Raw genomic sequence first — 19,709 nt, 5'->3', positions numbered from 1 at the left:
TCTATAAAAAAAGTTTGGGTTAAAGAATATAAGATAAAAGAATTATGTAATTGAATATTTTGCAGTACATAAGAGTCAACAGCAGCCCTGAAACTTGAACCGGGCAACCTGTGGACTTAGCTGCTTAGCACCAATGTGGATGCCACGTTTGGGTTTACAAGTACCTAATGTGCTTATGCCGAGTATTTATTATGGCTTAGTTTAATTTGTATAAACTCTAATATTCTTGAAGTATACATTCGAAACCACCTTTAATGCCTGTATTATTGTTACACTTTATAATAACATCATTATTTATTTGCATTTAGGGGGCTTTTCCCAGCGTTCTCATGACCAACAACCAGAGAAATGCAAATCACTTCCACTGCTTTGATTTTTATTAGCATGGGTACAACTTCCTCCCTAATCTCTCTAATTATTAATTTCTAAACTATCCATAACTTCATTAATCACTTAGTGCATTATTTGCAATGAACTTCTGATACGGAAATAACTTCTAAGTCTCCTGCAAGATAGTGCCTGAGAAATTTGAAATTAATTTTCAATATTTGCTAAAATTCAAATTAACTTCAATGTGAAAATTTTCGTATAAAAAATCAGTGAAGCTACAGTATAAGTAGAAAAGTTTAGTGTAATAGACATTTGTCATTTGTGGCCCACCTGTGATCGGAAAGCCCTTCCTGTGCATGGGGAGTGTCCCGCATTCACCCCTCCCTGAGGCAGTGACTGGAAACTTCCTTTCCTGGGCTGCCTGGCAGCTAAGACCGCCAACCCTGGGCTCTCGCAACAGATGTGCCACCCCAAGCGTTCGGCTTGGAGCAGAGCTTCTAAAGAAGCCAGCCTCGTACTGCAGAGGGTAGGCACAGTGTTCTCGAGGCTTTGGGGCAGCGGTGGCAGAGACCTTGTCATCCCATGGTGGCATGTGTTATGGTGGGGTCACTTGTGTGGCAGGGCAGTCTTTGGAGCAGTTTCCATGTGTGATGTGGGAGTTTTCGTGCTTTATATTAAACCTCCAAACGTAACAAGCCTGTTGGAGATTCTGTTTATCTTGTGTCTTTTCTTTTTTTTGATAAATTCTTCTGCTTAAACAAGCCAGAATGAGTTCTCTCATTTGCAAGTAAGAGCGACTGGCCGGAAACAAGTTGGTATCGGGAATTGCAAATGACAAATGCTAAAAAAGATGCAGGAGGTAGGACACGGTTGGAGAAGACCCACTGTCCTGGGTGAGTTGAAAAATTGGTGAGCCTAGTTATTTGGTGGCAAAACATTTTGCCAGACTGACTGACTACTTTAGGGTAGAGACCAGACTGGTGTTAAGGGAGATAATAGGGAGCTGCAGAGTGTTGGCATGTGCTGGTCTCTTCCTAGGCAACTGTGGGGTTGGTGCCAGACTGCGTGGGTTCAAACCCCACTTCTGCTTACTCACCGTGTGACCAGCTTCCTCAGCTGAAAATGGAAATGATAATCATACCTACTTAGGCCTGTGAGGAGGATTAAGTGAATCATACCTGGAAAGCAGTGTCACAGAAGTGTTGAATGAATGCAAGCTGCGAAGTCCTGCAGAAGAGCGATACAGCCAGACTAAAGGAAACTGGGTGGAAACCAGAGTGGAGAAGAAAATAGAGCCTCGCTAGGAGAAGCTTTCTCTGCTTGCACCCTGCAGTCTGAGTTGATGGAAAGTTCCAAGAGTCCTGGTTTGGGCAAACCTAGCGAAATGGAAACTCCACCAAGTGGCCTGCAGCAGCCTCAGCAGGAGTTTACACTGAAGACTGGCCTTGCCAAAAGGGCATTAAATGTGGGCTTTTCCCACTTCAAGTGATGGCTGTGAATTGCCCCGAGACAGTAGCAGGTAAACTAAGGGAGAAGGTACTGGACAGAGTCCCGGATACCGGCTGCTCCCAGATCAAAAGCTCAGTGTAAAGAGCATGTAGGCGAGATCTCTGTTTGCTCGAGCCTGGGGTGTATAGAGAGTCCTTATCCGTCGCTGCCTTTGTAGGGCAAGGCCTGTGTTCAGGGCAGATAACCTGGCTTTCCAGCTGGAGGAGGGCACCACGTAGAGCCACATTTAGACCTGATGGAGAAAACTGCATTTCACCTGGAGATTTCAGACTGCAATCAGTAACTGGAAGAGATGGAGGCATCCTCCTTTGGTCGGGGTGAGTGCGTTCCAAGTGTGTGTATGCAAAGGGCAGTGTGTATTCTGCGGGGAGCCAAAGAGGTTGACTGTGGTAGACACTGCATATCCCCGCACCTACTCCCAAACCTCCTTGCTATCTTAGGCCTCTATTTTAAAGGCTGGAGAAATTCCTACCTGGATCTAGGGGCGACCATGTGACATTTCTGCCCAGTGATCTGTAAGTGGCAGGTAGTTTACTTTTAGGTAGTTTTAGAAATGCTTTTTACTTTCCCAAGTAAGCCAGGACAGCCATTTAGTGAACTTCAGTGATGGGCCATTGTGCCGTGGATGGCGGGAGGCAAGGCCGTCGTGTCCACGGGGTGCTGCAGCAGCCCTGGCACAGCCCTCCTGGGTGGGGAAACAGTGTGAGCCCCTGTTGGCTGGTTTCGCTTTTGCTTGAAGGCGAATTCCTCTCTTGCTGATAGAGTCTGTCTGCTTCCCGAAATATATGTGTGTAATATATTCAGAAGCTGGGGGGAAATCTTTCTGCCAATAATTAAAAATCACCTATTAGTATAAGCCTTGCAGACTCTTCTCATAGTTTCCTTTCCCTGAAGTAGTCCCTACATAAAGTGAAAGAGAATTCAGTGTTTGTTTTGTCTCAACAAGCATTTCTTTGTTAATTGCTATGAATAGGTATTGTTTTTAGAACTGGGAATGAAAAAATGCGTAAGGTAGTAATCCTTGCTTTCAAAGAGTTCATAGTTTATTTCAGAGAGAGAGACAAAAGCAAGAACAGTGCAAGGTGAAAGGTGCTAACATAAGATGTCACTTGACTGAGTTCTTTGGGGTTAATGAGATTTTTTATCTCTAGTTCCAGCATCTAGCACGTATCTGGTACACAATAAATTGGCAGCAAGTTTGCTGACTGTATGAAAGTACCGAGAGACCATAGATGACTGAGCACATCTGTTAGGAGTGGTGAAGTCAGACGGCAATAAAGATGAGGTCATCTGTGCTAGGTCCTGATGGGGGAGTGGGGATGCCAGCTGGAAAGGCAAGAGGAGGGCTTTCCAGAGAGCTGCGAGCGGAGGACAAAGGAGTGATGGCAGCACCCTGTCTGTCTCTCGCTACCTTGAGGCCTTCTGACCTTGGGCTAGTTCTGGTGATTCAATCCCCAGCTCTAGAGTTCTTCCTCTCCCAGATTTTTTTAAATCAACTTTTTATTTTGGATTTACAGAATTATTGTGACAATAGTACAGAGTTCCCTCATACACTCCAGTTTCCCCTATTACTAATGTGTTAAATATGGTACACTTGTCACAGTTAACCAGTACTGGCACATTATTATATACTTTATAGAATGTATATATGAATGATAATTATTACTCATATGTATTATGTACTTTATTCAGATTTCTCTTTTTTTACCTAAAGTCCTCTTTTTGTTTTAGACTCCCATTCAGGTTACTACATTACAGTTAGTCTTATCTTAGGCTCCTCTTGGTTGTCACAGTTTCTCAGAGTTTCTGTTTTTGATGACCTTGACAGTTTTGAGTACTGGTCAAGTATTTTGTAAAATGTCCCTCAGTTGGGATTTGTCAGATGTTTTCTCATGGTTAGACAGGGGTAATGCTTTCTGAGGGGAAGACCAGAGAGGTGATGTGCCGTTCTCATCACATCACATCATGGGTTCATCAACACTTTGAACATGACTTATCAGTACTGATGTTGACCTTGATCCCCTGACTAAAGTGTCTGCCAGGTTTCTCCACTGTGCAGTCAACTCTTTTTTTCTCCCTTCCTGTACTCTGCTCTGCAAGAAAGTCACTGAGCACAGTCCACACTTAAGGAATCCCATTTCCTAGGGTGGAGTAGCTACATAAATTATTTGGAATTCCCCATGGAAGACTTGTCTGTTCTTCCCCCATTTGTTTGTTTATTCCACCATTTATATCAGTGTGAACTTATGGATATTTATCTTACTCTTTGGGTTATAATCCATTATCACTTTGTCGCTCAAATTCATTGTTCGCTTCCAGGATGTGCAGGTAGCACTTTCGGAATTGTTAGTCCATACCTTTGTGGGAAACAGCTTTCCCACTAGAACACAGTGCTCATGACAGTGTATCGTGCCTTTGGTCTCAACAGACGTCACTCGTTTCCAGAGTCACTCAGTTCAACACTTTATTCCCTCACCCAGCCTTCAGTAAGATTGTTTTATATGTCTGTGATACTTCTGGATTTATTTGTCACACTCTGCATTTTCATCCTGGGATTCCCCCAACCTCCTAAATGAATTGCTTAAAATTTCTGTACGCTAAGTTATGTTTTGGGCTGTAAAGTTTTACAGGTTTTGACAATGCTTTTTGTCTTGTAGTCACCATTAGAGCATCACACAGAATGGTGTCACCGCCCTGAAAAGATCCCCTGTGCTGCACCTATTCACCTCAGCCCTCCCTCAGCCTGGCAGCTACTGCCCTGTCACTGCCTCCAGAGTTTTGCCTTTTCCAAAGTGTCATAGAATTGCAGTCATTCAGTATGCAGCCTTTTCAGACTGGCTTCCCTCACTTAGCACTGCGCATTTGAGATCCGTCCATATCTTTTTGTGGCTTGATAGCTCATTTTTTTAAATGTTTTTGTTGCTAGTAAGGTTTTATTTATTTGTTTATTTTGGTGAGGAACATTGGCCCTGAGCTAACGTCTGTTGCTAATCTTCCTCTTTTTGCTTGAGGAAGATTGTCACTGGATAGCTCATTTTTTTATCAGTGACTATTATTCCATTGTCTGGATGCACCACAGTTTTTTATCCGTTCTGCTATTGAAGGACATCTTGGTTAATTCTGGTTTTTGGCCATTAAGAATAAAGCTGCTACGAACGTTTGTATGGAGGTCTTCTGTGGATGTGAGTTTGTACATCAGTTGGGTAAATATCTACGAGTGTGATTGCTGGATTATACGGTAAGACTGTTTTGCCTCTCTCGTATTTTCAAATTCTCCCTGTACTGCCGACTTTTCTGAAGCATCCAAACGTTCTCAAAGCTTTCCGTTCTTAGGGGGAAAAGTCTAACCCTTGAATTTTTAGCTGACTTTCCTCCTTCCCAGTGCTCCTTTTCACAGCCGGGCTTCTCAATCCCCTACTCTCTACCACCACCTCCTTACTTTTGATCACCCCTTCAATTCAGCCCACACTTCAAGGACGGGGATTGTAATTGATCACAAATTAGACCTCTGCTTCCACCAGGCTTCCTCAAATGCCCTGTTACAGATCACTGCGGCCCACATCTACTGGGATCTCTTCAGTTCTCTTTCCTGACCTTTTACGGCATGTGATGCTGTTAACTCCTCCCTTTTGAGGCCTGTGACCACTCTTCCTGTTGGTGTTTCCTTTGTGCTCGCTCTTCATGCTCTTCCTAGAGCAGATCGCGTCTGCTCTGCTGACCTTCAGCTTTTGCCGTGACTAACCCGTATCTTTAGCTCAGCCAGTCCTCATGACAAAACTTCAGATCTTATCTAGCTGCCTACTAGATGTCCCTTCCCACTTAAAACGTGTTCCAAACTTCACTCACTTTGCCCCGCTCAAAACTCCTGCTAAGTTCTCTAATTCGGGAAATTCATCACCTAGGTCAGAAACCTGGGAGTTACCCTAGATTCCTCCCTTTCCCTTGGATCCCAACCCAGTCTGTTGATTCTCTTTCTTTCCCATCTTTCACATCAACCCAGAGGAGTTACTTCATTTCACACCCTCATCATCTCTTGCCTAGAATAGACGGTGGTCTCCAACTCGTTTCCCTGCTCTAATCTTGCACTCCCAATCTGCCAAAGTAACACCTCAGCTATTCAAGTTATTTAAAAGTTGTAGAAAGGAATCAGTTGTTCCCCACAGCCAAGTCTAGACTCCGTAAGCTAGTGAGCTGGGGCGTTCTCCCCACCCTCGTGCTTATTCTCCCACCGCACCTTCCTTTATGTTCCAGCAAGTAGAAACATTGGCAGGTTTTTTTGCTCATGTTCTTCCCTCTGCCTGAAGAATCGGCCTTTTCTCCCTATTCTTCCAACATTTATCTTGCAGCCAGTTAATTGCTATTCATGCAAGGTTTATTTGCACCACAAGCCTTATAATGGAAAACAGCAGTCCTCTGCCCTGTATCTCCCCAGCGGTAATTACTTTTCACAGTTTTAGCTGGGTTGCTTCTGGGCTCTGCCTCTGTATTTCTAAATACAGCCTCATGAGGCTAATTTCCCCTCCCTCCCCTGCTCCCATTCTTCGTCCTTCTCTTCCTAAGCAAGTGTCTAAGAATAGCGTGACCTCAGTCTCCACCTCCTTAATTTCCACTCACACCTCAACCCACTACAACTCAAGGAGTAAATCCAGAAAAAGATGACATTGACTCAGGGCAGTAGGGGACCCAACACAGGAGAGAGGGAAAAGAAATTCCCAAGATGATGGCGAAGGGAAGTCTTGATCCAGTAGCTGTGGGGAAGGCCTAGAGAACTCGGTGTCATGGGAGCCGGAAGATGAGGGCTCTCAGCAGGACGCCTCCAAGGGGGAGATGGAATCTATTTGTTACATATGCTGACTCAATTCCCGGAAAAACTTGACTCAATGAATTCCAAGAAAAGTTGTAAATAGTAATGAAAATGAACTGTGGTATGCAGCTGGCTCAGCTGAGAATAAAATACAAAATCTCATAATGATATAATACTGATTGCTAATTTTTTTAATATTGCTTTATCACTAATGTGAAAGTATGAATAGAGAGGGGTAGGAAGGGATGTTTGAAGGCTAAACTCTTCCATTTTCTAGGAAATCAGTGGATTACTAAAACTCTGTCTCTCCCAGGTTCCTCTGGGATCCTCCCAGTGCTGGATCCTCTACCTTCATTTTCTTGATTTCCTCTCTGTTTTTGGTGGACCTTATCCCCTAGTAGTTTCTTGAGAAAAAAAGACATGGGGCATACATTTTTTTGAGGCTTTGCATCTGAAAATATCTTAATTCTGTCATCATACTTAATTGATTTGACCAAATATGGAGTTCTTGGTTAAAACCCATTTTCCCTCAGCATTTTGAAGGCATTGCTACATTGTCTTCCTATATTGCTGTTGAGAAAATCAGTATCATCCTTTATGATGTGTTTTTCTTCTCTCTGGAAGGTTTTGGAGCCACTGTTCTCAAGTGTCATGATTATGTGTCTTGGTGTGCATCTCTTCACTCATTATGCTGGGCATTTGGGATGGACTCTGTCACTCTGAAAATTCACATACTTTGAATTCATATCCTGGAAATTTTTAATGTAATATTTCTTTGATAATTTCCTTCCCTTCCTTCATTGTATCTTTCTTCATTGTAACTCTTTCTGGAGCTTTCATTAGTCAGTTTGCTTCTGGATTGGTCTTTCTTTTCTCTCTTATTTGCTGACCTCTGACCTAAGACAATAAGATACAGAAGTGGTTGAGTCCTGGATCGGAGCCTCAAGAGTCTAGATGTATCTAAATTATGGAGCTTCCTGTGTTGCTTTATTTTGTAAAGTGACACATTCTAAATATTTTCAGACCTTTTGAAGGACAATGAATTTAATAATGATATTTTATATAAATGCACATACATTGACAGTATGAGACAATTACCAATTTCCTTCTAGAAGCACATCCTCTTATTCAGTACTCAGTTATTAAGATAACAGATATTATTTGCTAAATGAAGAGCAGCACACAGACCCTATTCTGTGAAATGCTGTTTAGTAAATTTCCTTTGTTTTGGTTATCAGCTAGACATTCACAAAATAGATTTAATTTTTAAAAAGTAACCTAAAACTTTTTTAAAAAGTGTGAAAAGGGAAAGATTAAGGAAATATTTTACATGAGAATGCCTTGGGTTCATACAACTATGATAACAGAGAAAGACAGTGTTGTTACATTACTGTCTCTTTAAAAGTTATGTGGTCTGCAGATATTTTCAAACACATTTCAGGATACCAGTGACTTCCAGATTTGGTAACAGCTGGGTCTTTTTCTTTAGCAACCACCTTTTTTCCCTCTTCTGCCCTCTGACATGATATTAAAAATACCTTTTTTTAAATCTCTTCTATTATCCTCTTCTGGCTGTGCTTTTCTCCCACCGCAGAAGTGTCCCGTCTAAGCAGGGAACACATGAAGTTGTCAAGGTTTCTGGTAAGCTGAGGCACTGTCCCCGTGGACGGGTGTGTGACAGAGCCTGTGGGGTGGGTCTGCGGCTTGCTGCAACCAGAGCTTCTGTGAGGGCAGGATATGGGTCTACGGAATGGAGTTGCTAAGGGAATTGTATTACTGATTTATCTTGGAAAAACAGAATGAACAAATGGAATCAAAATCTGATAATGCGGCAAAAAAACCTTAACCCAGCAAAGACACACTTTGCAGTTACGTGCAGTACTGTTCTTAGAGTCATAGTCAAGAGCTAAGAAACAAAATCACGCTGATGCTGCAGTCCTTCCGATGTAAACCTATGGCAAGTCAATGAACCATTGTCTAGGGTGAGTGTTTTATGAGGGACCAACCGTATTGAGTAATTCTGAACTGAATTTTGCATAATTATCACCAAAATTTGGGTTAAAAAGTAAGTTCAGGGCTATTATTCTTATTTTCAGTTTTTTTCTCAAAATAATATATGCACAGAATTATAAAATCAAGTAAGTGCTCAAGGCTCGTAGCAAATAAGAAGAGCCCTCTGCCTCACTGGTCCTGTTCCCCAAAGGAAAACACATTCAACTCTTGTAACTGTTTATGGCATTTATTTCCCTATTTCTAACTCATTTGCTCATAATACTACTTCTTGATTTGTTATTTTTAGACATTTTTCTAATGATTTTCTGTTATGGGGAAGGAGGATTTAGCTCTCTTGAGCCAATTCTCATGTCTCATTTCTCCTCCCCAATTCTTCTAATATACTTACATCAAAATTTTGTGTTAAAGCAAGAGTCACTCCCTACTACCTAATACATAAGTATGATTCACTTATGATCCGTATATTACGATTATTTTCTTATATAACTTTTGGGTTTTCCTAGAGTTAGTAATAATTGCTCAGTTTTAAATAATTGTTTAGTGTTAAGTACTTATTTTAAGTTCTGTCCTAATTGTTCCGGTGGCTTTTATCTGCCATTCGATACTGTTTCCCCAGGTCAGCCATATCAATTAATCTATCAGTTTTGTATTTTTTCGGAGAACCCTCCTCCAGAGTCCTCTGACCTTCTGCCCGGATCCGGACTGGTCAGTTCCTGGGTCTGCTGCCCATTGCCATCTTGAGACTTCCCTTAGTGTGTTATGGTGCTGGGTCCCTTATTTTTAGTTTCTTATCTTCCATGTTCTTGCTTTAATAGATACATCCCCTCAGATACTTCATGAGAATTTTGTTACTTTTTGTATTTTGGAAAATGTTTTTATTCTACCTCTGCCTTCGATTTTTATTTATATATGTGGCTGGGTTTTAAACTGTATTCCATTAGACTTCTGAGCTGTTACTCCATTTTATTTTAGTTCCTATGGTTGATGTTGCGAAGCCTAGTGCTGTTCTGATTTTTCTTTAAATGTGATGTGTGTTTTTCTCTCTGGAAACTTTTAGCATCTTTTCTTTATTTCCAATGTTCAGAAATGTCACGAGGTGGTTGGCCCTTTCAATCTAGACTTGTGTCTTTAAGGTCTGGGAAATTAATCGTGTATTATGTGTTCTTACGTACCATCATTTAGTGTTCTGTTCTCTTTTTCTGAAACTCCAATTACTGGATCTTAAACTCTTGTTGAAATGTTATTTGATATGATCTTCCTTTCTTTCTCTCTCTCTCTCTCTCTAAAGATACAACTATGTACTGGGGGGCTTTGGGGAGAAGAAGAAAAAAAAAAAGATTGGCAACAGATGTTAGCTCAGGTGCCAATCTTAAAAAGAAAAAAGAGAGAGATTTCTAAGTTTTAGCTGGACACAAAGCTGTCCGAAACAAGGCTACATTCCCCAGCTAGTGTTCTGGGAGGTGAGCTGGGGTTCCCCCTGTTTAATTCCGAAACCTTTTTGAACTCTCTGATTTCAGCCTGAGGCCTAGACCTGAGCCCGTGTTAAGTCGGTGTCCTCAAGCCCAGAGCTGCCCTGATTGTCCTTCACATGCCCGACGAAGCCCAGATCACACGCCTGTGTGTTGGCCATCCTCACCTCCCACCGTCCACCCGCCATGCCTGCGCTGGGGCAGCCCCACTGAACTCTAGGTGTGGACTCCGCACCCATTACACCCTCTGTCAAGCTATAGCATAGCACTTGTCACACTGTGGAGTCGTGTGGCTGCAAGTCTGTACCCCACCAGACCGTAAAAGTCACAAGTGCACCAAGTGTCTATAGTGCCAATATGTCCAGGATCAGCTGATACACAGTAGTCTCTTTAATATCTGTTTAATGCATGAATGACAACTTCTTTGAGCTCTGAACATTTTTGGTGTGATTTTTGGACAAATAATTATCCTTGACTTTTTTTTTTTAGCAGCAAGTTAAGGCTTGTGATGTTTTAAGGGAATTAATATGTATCAATGAACTCAAAGGAAATATTCGATTTTTTTTTTTTTAATTTTTGCAGGCTTTCTTCTAACCTCTGCCATCAGTAAAAAAGGGTTTTTCTATCTAGGGGGACCCCTGAAGTGTGGCAGTGATTCACCTGAGGCATCGATGTAATTGAAAATTGGGAGACCAGTGGGATCATACAGTATTGGAAAAGGAGAAACTTGACACGCACGTTCTCGTTGGTCCATTGTTGCCACAACAGGAAGGCACTGATGGATTAGGCTGTCAGCAAAGGCTGTGTCTGCTCGTCAGGTTAGCACTTGGCCTTTACATCATGAGAAGCAGCCAAGAGCAAAGATCTTGCTCGTTGCACTGAAAGCACCTCTTACCTAGTTAACCCGACACGGCAATTATCCGACTCGAACTCTGGCTATTGTTGGTCTCTTTTTGGAATTAACGCAGTTATCTATCTGAAATTTGGGAGTGTAGAAGGCCCGTTACCGTAGCTCCTTTAGACGGGTCTAAAACAGACTCTCCACTCAGCACTTTGAGATCTGTTTCTGGGATGGCCCGAAGTTTCCTTGCCCAGAATGGACGGGTCGGGGGGTAGGCAGAGAGGGAAGGAGGGTGAAGAGGGAAGACGGAACAAGAATGAAAGAGAACCTATGTAATAGAAAGGAAGCTCTGAGTAATCTTATTAATTAGTCCATTTTCCTGCTCTGCCCTCCTTACCTCATGCAATTTTTAATCAAATTGTGAAGAAAGGTGGTCACAGAGGACTCTGCTGAATCTCACTAGGAGGTGCAGAAAGGAAGGTTCTGGGCACAGTTAGAGTGGAGCTGGTAATAAAACCGTCTTTACCTCCTATAAATCAGTGGAACTCATCAGCCGCTTTCCAGTAAAATTCCCAGTTCCCGAGTGAAGGGTGACGTTAGAGTCGAATGGAAACAGCAGCGGCGCGTTGTGCATGATTAGTACATAAGGGTTAGGTGAGGATTAGTACATAAGGGTTAGGTGAGGCCTCGCATAACAAAGAAGACAAACTCTAACAGGAGCCATAGCAATTTCTCGGGGCTGCCATAGCAAATTACCGCAAACGGGGGGGGGGGGGGGCTTAAAGCAACAGAAACTTATTCTCTCACAGCTCCGGAAGCTATAAGCTGACATCGAGTGTCGCTAGTGCGGTTCTGAAGGCTCTAGGGGAGGAGCCTTCCCTACCTCTTCCAGCTCCTGCTGGTTGCTGGCCGTCCTTGGCATTGTCTGGCTTACAGACGTGTCCAGTTGTCACCACATGGGTTCTCTCTTGGTGTCTCTTTTCTTAGAAGGACACCAGTCTTATGGGATTTAGGAACCGCCCTACTCCAGTATGACCTCACCTTGACCAATTACATCTGTAAAGACACTATTTCCAAATAAGGTCATATTCTGAGGTTCCAGAAAGGACATAAATTTGGGGAGACACTATTCAACCCAGTACAGTAGCTTAAATAAGAGAGCATTTTCGTCTCTCCCAGACAAGTTCCAAAATAAGCAGTTCAGAGGTGGCCAGTGAAGGTATCCAGAAGCCAGATTGCTCTGCCGTCCTTAGCCTGTGCTTTGCACTTCATGGTCTGTGAAAGGACGCTTAAGTCCCACCCATCACATCTGCCTTCCACCTGCAAGAAGGAGAAAGAGGGATGCAAGAAGAGTTTATGAGGTGCACGCCAGTTGCTCCTTAATACTTCAATACAGTATTTCTACTCACATTGCATTGGACAGAACTTTGTCAGATGTGTAGCTAGCTGCAAAGGAGCCTGGGGATGTAGGCTTTTTTCAGACAGCTGTATGTCCCACCCACACTTGGAAGCCTTCTTTGTAAGGCAGAGAGGTGAATGTATATTAGGGATGCAACCAGAAACCATCCACAGTCCGGGTGGCTTGCCTTATTTCCTCACAAGATGTATAGAAAGTAGTTTCTTTTTTTTTTTTTAAAGATTAGCATCTGAGCTAACAACTGTTGCCAATCTTATTTATTTATTTATTTTTTCCTGTTTTATCTCCCCAAATCCCCCTGGTACATAGTTGTATATCTTAGTTGCAGGTCCTTCTAGTTGTGGCACGTGGGACGCCACCTCAACGTGGCCTGACCAGCGGTGCCATGTTGGCATCCAGGATCCGAACCTGCGAAATCCTGGGCCACTGTAACGGAGTGCGTGAACTTAACCACTTGGCCATGGGGCCGGCCCCTAGAAAGTAGTTTCTTAAATGAATTTCCAAAAATGACTGTTAAATAACTTTCTAAATGTCTTGACAGTATTTTCTCTTAAAAAGTGATCTATATTTGTAGGAATCAGAGATGACTGAAGAACTCCTGAACTGACTTTTTAGGTGAAATTCAGAGCTGCTGCATTACTTTACAAGCTCAAGGGAAGTTATGATGCTTAACGTGTACTCTTTTGCAAGCACAACCATACAGCTAAGTCCCAGCCTCCCACAGCCTGCCCAAGACTCCCTCGGTTCCTAGCCGTCGATGCCCCTCGCCTCCCTGCACGCGGGTGTCACAGGGTCTCCTCAGTGCCAGTCTTCTTCCAAATTCATTCTCCTTCATGCCCCTTGTTATTCCGTGTTTATTAAGCATCCAAAGATCTGAAAAGAGTTAGGGTTTCTGCCACAATCTAAGAAATCTGGACCTTATCAGAGAAAACAAAAGGGAAGACCTTTTTTGGTGAAGACAGCATATTCCCTAAAAATAAAACCTTTAGCCCTGTAGGAAGTCTCACGGAGAAGGGACAAGGACGGAGGAGGAGAATGTTCTCACCTCCCGTCGCCTCGCACCTGCCTTGGTCCAGTGAGTCATCCTCTTCGCTTTGACTCACGGTCTCTGACTCACTTTGCTTATTTCTCTGCCCGCTGGGGGAGCCTCCCAGCTACAAAGACCGTCTTCCTCTCTTAGGTTCTTCTTCACCTTTCTGTCTTCTCTTTAGCCTTAACAGCACGAACGGTTGTCTCTGCCCCGCCAATTACCGTATTTCAGCATGCCTTGTCAAGGAGGCTCTCGTCACTTCTCAGCTCAAGTCCGGACCCTGGGGGGTGGGCAAGGGAGGGATGAGAACGGAGACCAGTAGACGGAAACAGTGCAAAAGGCAGGTGGGGCGCCTGCGATTGTGGCGTTCCTTGGCCTGAAGGGATGCGTTCTTCCTTGTCTTCTCACCTGCTCCTTACCTTGGAGGGTGATTCACTCTGAACAGCAGGGCGTGGTGTAGGATGGCCTTTGCCTGAGAGCTTCTAACCAAAGAATCCTTCCTTCTTGAGAAAATAAGAACTAGCAATTTTCAGTTCAGTAAAGACTCCCAGCTTCTCCATAGACTTCATCCTGGACAATTGCTTATAAGACTCATGAATGCATTCAGCTCAGCAACACGGGCGGTGTATAATTTCCACATTTTGCTACCTTGAACCAATTGTATTATTTTTATAACAATGACTGTGCAGAAATGAAGGCAACTCTTTTTCCTCCAAGCGATTAGACAAATGCTTATTTTCTGACAAAAATAAATCTTCCCCTCACATGTCCTTTTAGGTTTCCCACCGATCACCCACACAAGCCCTCATTCTGAACAGCTAGTCCCTTCCTACTAATGACAAACCGTTTGGGCAGAAGTCGTTTCCAAAGACTGAAATAACGTTTCCAGCTGGGTGGTGTCATCATATCCACTGTGCTATGTGATTGCCCATAGCAAGCTTATTTGTGTTGAAACATTTCATCTTCCCGGGTCTCAAAGGGGAAGAGGCTGGAGTAAGATGCTGAACTTCTTTTCGAAACAGGTCAATTTGGAAATATTGGGGGAGGGGGAAATGGTAAAATAATTGGCTTTTTCTGCCATCTCTCTGCTTATCTATAAAATCACTTCAGCTAAATTATGTGATTGTTGACTAGAGTAGATGGAAAAAAACATTCAGGCAAATTATATATTTCTATGCCAGTTAGCCATTGAAACAGTATTTATTAAATGCTTACCATTCTGTTAGGCACTATGATAAATTAACAATATATATCTATCAGATGCCCCAAAGCATGTTGAAAATACGGGCACAAGTACGATTCTAAAGTATGTAAACAATAATGCTGGTAAACAGGTGAAGGTAGAAATGGCCTGAAAAACACACTCAGAGCTTAGAGAAAAGATTTTTTTTTCTTTTTCTGGCTCTTAGAGGCACATCAAAACAAAAACTTCCAAAGCACGAACAGTTTCCTGAAGCCACTGAACACTCACATCCACATGGAAACTTCCATGCTTAACTGGCTCATACGGTTTTCCTTCAAAGGCAGGTAGACTCATGCTCCCTAGCCAGAGCTGGACGAAGCTTCCAGATCCAAGTCCTCATCAGTTTTCGGTTCTCAGGCCAGCCAGCCGGAGACAGGCCACTAAGCACCCTCGGCCAGACGGCAATGCTGAGCCGTTGCACTCATCTACAAGACGGCATGTCGATTGTGAACTTCAAATCCACCTTGGGAATCTGAAAGAGTTCATCTAGTAAAATGTTTTAAAATCCTTAGTCCAAGATTGGTGCTTGTCTAAAACATTTGCTCTGAGTGAGTTTTAAGGCCTGGGATACGAAGAACCTCAAATATCCCACAGAGAAGGCTTCTCCCAACCACACTGGGTCTTGTTGAGCAGGACGGGAAGGCCTTCAAACGCCCCCCCCTCCGTACGGGAGCCCTGCGGTAACACGCCATGCCTCCCCCTTCCTTTCCCACCTGCCCCTGTTACAAGAAACACATTTTCTGCTTCCCAGCACCCAGCTTATAATTTCTGCCTAATGAGATGCAAGTAGAAATATCAGGGGTCTTTCAGGGCAAGCTTTTGCTCTCCTGGTAAGAGGGAAAGATGAGTTGGTGCTGGTCTTTGTCGCAGTTCAACCTTGAACGATGTGGACCTGATGCCTGGAGATGCAGCAGGGGTCAGACTGTGGGCCAGAAGCCCACTTGCTACGGTTGATGGAACAGACCCTCAAGATTCATCGCACCAGCCCTGGGCTGTTTACCTCTGGACTTCTTACGTCCTTTCTTGTTTAAGTCACAATAGACTAGGGTTTCTATTGCTTATGGGCAGAAGCATCCCGAAGCGACACAGAATTTGGCATCTGAAAATGAGTGGTTTCCAGGATTATTTTTTTACATTTTAATATAGAGCTTAGGAAGTATTGTTTATTTAACTGCATCTTAACAAATGTTTACTGAGCATTTTCTGCACTTCAGGCATGGTGCAAGATGGGTGACACAAAGAGGGACAAGACATTGGGAGTCCAAGCCATGCAGAAATAGGAATCCATATTCAGCAGCAAAGGTAGCTTTGTGGTCGATTGACTCACTCATTTAAAAAATGACTATGATGCATCTACAGTGAGCCAGGCTTTTGGAGCTGAAGATAGAAAGATGAGTGGCACTGCTCTAAACTTTTAGCACAATCTTCCAATCATCCACCCTTCATCCATCCAATGTGAGGACGTTTGCTGAGGACCTGCTGTATACCAGGCTCAGGGTTACAAAGTCACTCCGATTTTGAATCGTCTCATAGGTGCCAGAAGTTGGATTCAGGGAAGAATAAAATGAGGGGTGGGGGGACCCGGCCTGAGGTGCTTCAGTGGGTCCACCAGCATGAATGGTTGGGGCTCTCTCCCTTTGGGGTGACCAGGCGCTCCGGTGTAATTTGGGCTACAATTTGAGAAGAGGGCTTTTCTCCCTCTTCTTAGTTTCGTGCCTGGCCAAGCAATTTCTGCTGGCCAGCCGTCCCTCTGCCTGCAGCCCTATTTCCTTTAGGGTGCTTGCTGTGTAGATAGCCACACCTCCATGCTCTGCCCACTGCCCTATCCCCACTCCTTTGCTCCCCGATCTGCCTTTCCGCCCCTAATTCTGAGAACTATAATGTCAGGCCTGGGGAAGCCTCCTTCAAGGGCTTTCAGTCTCTTTAGAGTTGAGGTACCTGAGGCCCAGAGAGAGGAAGCGGCTTGTTCAAGGCCAGCAAGTCAGTTGGTGACAGGAGTCGGCACCAGAATCTAGGTCTCCCGATTCCTGTCCCTTCTGATAAAATTTCACTGGCTCTGCTTGCCGAAGCCCAGGGGACGAGCTGCTCTTCTGACCGGGTTTGCTCCTTCTGGACAGCCCGCCTCCTGCTGGAATAACGGCTCCATCCTTCGGGAACTGCTCTCCTCCAGCTCGGAAGGCGGGTTCCAGTGGGAGCTGCCTCATTCTTTAGGACCTTGGTGATGGGGTCATGGGGTCCCAAGAACCCCTGCCATCTGCCATCAGTGGTGTTCCTGCCACACGGAGGAGGGTGGTCACGAGATGACGAGACGTCGGCAGAAAGGAGCGATGGGAGACAGGGGCGGGCTCCTGGCTGTATCCAGTTGTTCCCACACGAGATAGACTTCTTTTCCTTCGTTTGTACATTCTGCCTTTCATCCTGAATGATCTCAGCATTCTCCCTGAAATTGCCCTTTTGCCTAAGCTCCTTTGAGTTAGGTGTCTGTCTCAGAACCGAGAGCTCTGATTACCTCAGTGGCGCTAATGAGGGGCCTTTACCCCCAGGGGACTGGATTTTGACTCGATTTTTCTTTCACTGACCTCAGGCCAGTCCTGCTCGCCAGCCATTAGCTGTCCTTCCATGCATGCCGTCCTGCGCCCCAGGACACTCTGCACAGCGCCCCGGCGAGGCCCACAACCTCTGGATGCCTCCAGAACACGGCCGATGCCATTTAGAAATTAATTCCCTGGCTAATTCTTGATGCCATCCTTAAGTAAGCCACAAAGGCCCTGTAATAGCTTAAAAGCTCTTCTCGAATCCTGTCCAGAAACTCCCCAGCAGCAGATCTGTAAATTAGCTCTTTTTAAACAATTCATTGCAAAATAAAATGACCCACAATTCAGAAAGTCTGGAAAAACATTGTTATGTTGTATATGCTTTGCTATCCTAATCAGGGTCTTTCTGGTCTATAAGTAACCACAGTGCCTTGGGACAGGCCCCCTGGCTTGCTGGTAATGCCATAGTTGTTTCTTTATTAGGTTTTGACCTTGGAAAAGTCGCTATTTAAGCAGAGGAATGCGAAGTAAATTAAACTCAGACTTTTGGTATTTTCGGGTTAAGTTTAGGTGATGTATATCTATCTGGTATTTTAAGAACTTGCAATTTTAAGAGAATGGGGCATATTTGAGTATCCAATGGACGAGCTTGTGATTCCAGTTTAAAAATATGTAAGTGAGTAATTGGTGGAGACATCATTTAAGCTGAAATCTGCGACACAATTTTATGAAGATTCTAAGCAGAAAGGGAACATTTAAGAGAACTTAAGATTCAGCATACTTAGTTGAGAACTTGGGAAGGCTTGTGAGGAAAGTGCAGTATTCTGAAGTGTAAAGCACTAATTTTATAAATGCAGTTTAAAATTGTTAAGCTAGTTTAAATAACTAAATTTCTGAAGGGGGCCAGTCATCAAAGTTTCCCTCAACAGTCACTGTTAAATTTTACTATATTTTATGAAATAAAGTTATAAGTAGAATAATGCAGTTTTAAGTTAAAAGCTTAACGAAAATCTAAAATTTTGAATTTGAATAAAATGAATGTTAATTAAAAATAATTGCAAGCAGTCTTTTGTATATATAAAATCACCTTCAATTACAGTAAAAATATGTTTGTCTAATGTTAGAAATTCAATGCTTCTCTTTTTTAAGCAGTCGTTTGCTCCTTACCTTTGGCCAACAGCTGGTCTTCTCTGCATTTTTCAGAAGGAGAAGCAGAAGCACAGGAAGGAGGAAGTGGCCAGAGCAGAGGCCTCAGCAGGCAGAACAACAGCCGGAGCTGGACTTCATCACGTGTCCCCAGCCCCGTCCCCACTGGCCGGGCTCGTCCACTGTTTAGTTGGCCTCTAAAGTGTCCTGATTCCAGGTGAAGTGAAACCCCAAACAAAGAAACACCCTTTATCTCCAGAAGGGATCATGTGACTCATTTGAACTCTCTATGGCTCCTCGTTTTCCTCTTCAGCATCATATTCTAGGACCATAATGGGGTGGAAAGCTGCCACTTGGCCAGAGAAGTGTGGCCTGATTTCTGGGAAAGAGGCAGCCCAGCTCCGCAGCCGTAAATGGGTTATTAAGACTAAATACACTGAGACCGGATAGCCCTCGCTTCCCAGCTGAGCTAACTCTCTGAGGACAGTGCTGTCCCGGGTGCAGGACAATGAAGGGAGGAGAGAGCACAGCTTCCTGGAGGAAGGCCGGGATGCGGCGAGAACAGCGGCATCGGTCAGGCCTGGATTTAGGGCTCTCTCTGCCCTGGTCTTGCCCGGCAACCCGGACAGGCCACTTCCCCTAGCTGAGGTCAGCTCTGTCATCAGAGAAATGGGTGAATGCCTGCTTCTCCCTGACTCAAAAATTTGTCAGGCTGCTCTGATAAAAATACACGAAAGTTCTTTGTAGCATAAAAAAACCCCAAAAAAGAACCCTGGTTATATTTTGACATGGGGATGGGCCTCTGAGGAGCAGTCTGGTTACACTCTAGAGTCCTTTAGGGCTGTCATGTTTTCAATGGCTCCATCCTCAAGGCACCCCATCCTTGGGCTCAGCGGGTGTCAAAGGTGGGTTTAAACTCTGTGAACAGCTCGCTAAGGCCTCCCACTGACCAGAGCCTCCCCTCAGCGACTCTTTCCTTCTGAACAAAGGGGTGATCATCCCACCCGGCAGGGAGCAGGTCACCCTGGAGCACACATGCCCAGCTGCCTCGCTGTCGCTGCTCCGTGCTCACGGAAGATGCAAGGACAGCTGGACAATAAACACAATGGTACTCTCCTTCCATCTGGGACATTAATCAAGGATTTGAAAAGCATCTGTCCCCTAGAGACTGAATCCTGATTTCTGAAGCTTCAACTGAGAGGAGGAGAGAGGATAATTAACCACATTCCAACGGTCAGGGCTGGACACAGAAGAGTTCAAACAGGAGAATTATTAGGAGAAAAAGGCGGCCCTTTCTGAGAATCATCCTTTATCTGAGCCAGGTCAGCCTGACTTTGGGGGTATTGAGGAGCCCACATCCTCTTTGCAGGTTG

At 44.1% G+C, this 19,709-nt stretch overlaps 2 long non-coding RNA genes across 4 annotated transcripts; one reads left to right on the top strand and one right to left on the bottom strand.

The window, feature by feature from the left end:
- The first annotated feature begins 1,996 nt into the window (after positions 1-1,996).
- On the top strand, positions 1,997-18,597 carry LOC139080485 (uncharacterized). 3 transcript variants are annotated; one of them, XR_011535026.1, is made up of 2 exons: positions 1,997-2,156; positions 18,394-18,597. It is a non-coding gene; the product is annotated as an uncharacterized lncRNA (long non-coding RNA). The 3 variants fall into 3 exon arrangements; XR_011535027.1 differs by lacking the exon at positions 1,997-2,156 and adding an exon at positions 8,149-8,284; XR_011535025.1 differs by lacking the exon at positions 1,997-2,156 and adding an exon at positions 15,819-15,958.
- On the bottom strand, positions 6,818-18,495 carry LOC139080484 (uncharacterized). Its single transcript, XR_011535023.1, has 3 exons — positions 18,358-18,495; positions 11,850-12,286; positions 6,818-7,540 (listed from the first exon to the last, which is right to left on the bottom strand). It is a non-coding gene; the product is annotated as an uncharacterized lncRNA (long non-coding RNA).
- Positions 18,598-19,709: the final 1,112 nt, after the last annotated feature.

This window comes from Equus przewalskii, chromosome 30 (genome assembly GCF_037783145.1).
Source record: "Equus przewalskii isolate Varuska chromosome 30, EquPr2, whole genome shotgun sequence".
NCBI lineage: Eukaryota > Metazoa > Chordata > Mammalia > Perissodactyla > Equidae > Equus > Equus przewalskii.
This window is presented reverse-complemented; position numbering and strand designations above follow the sequence as displayed.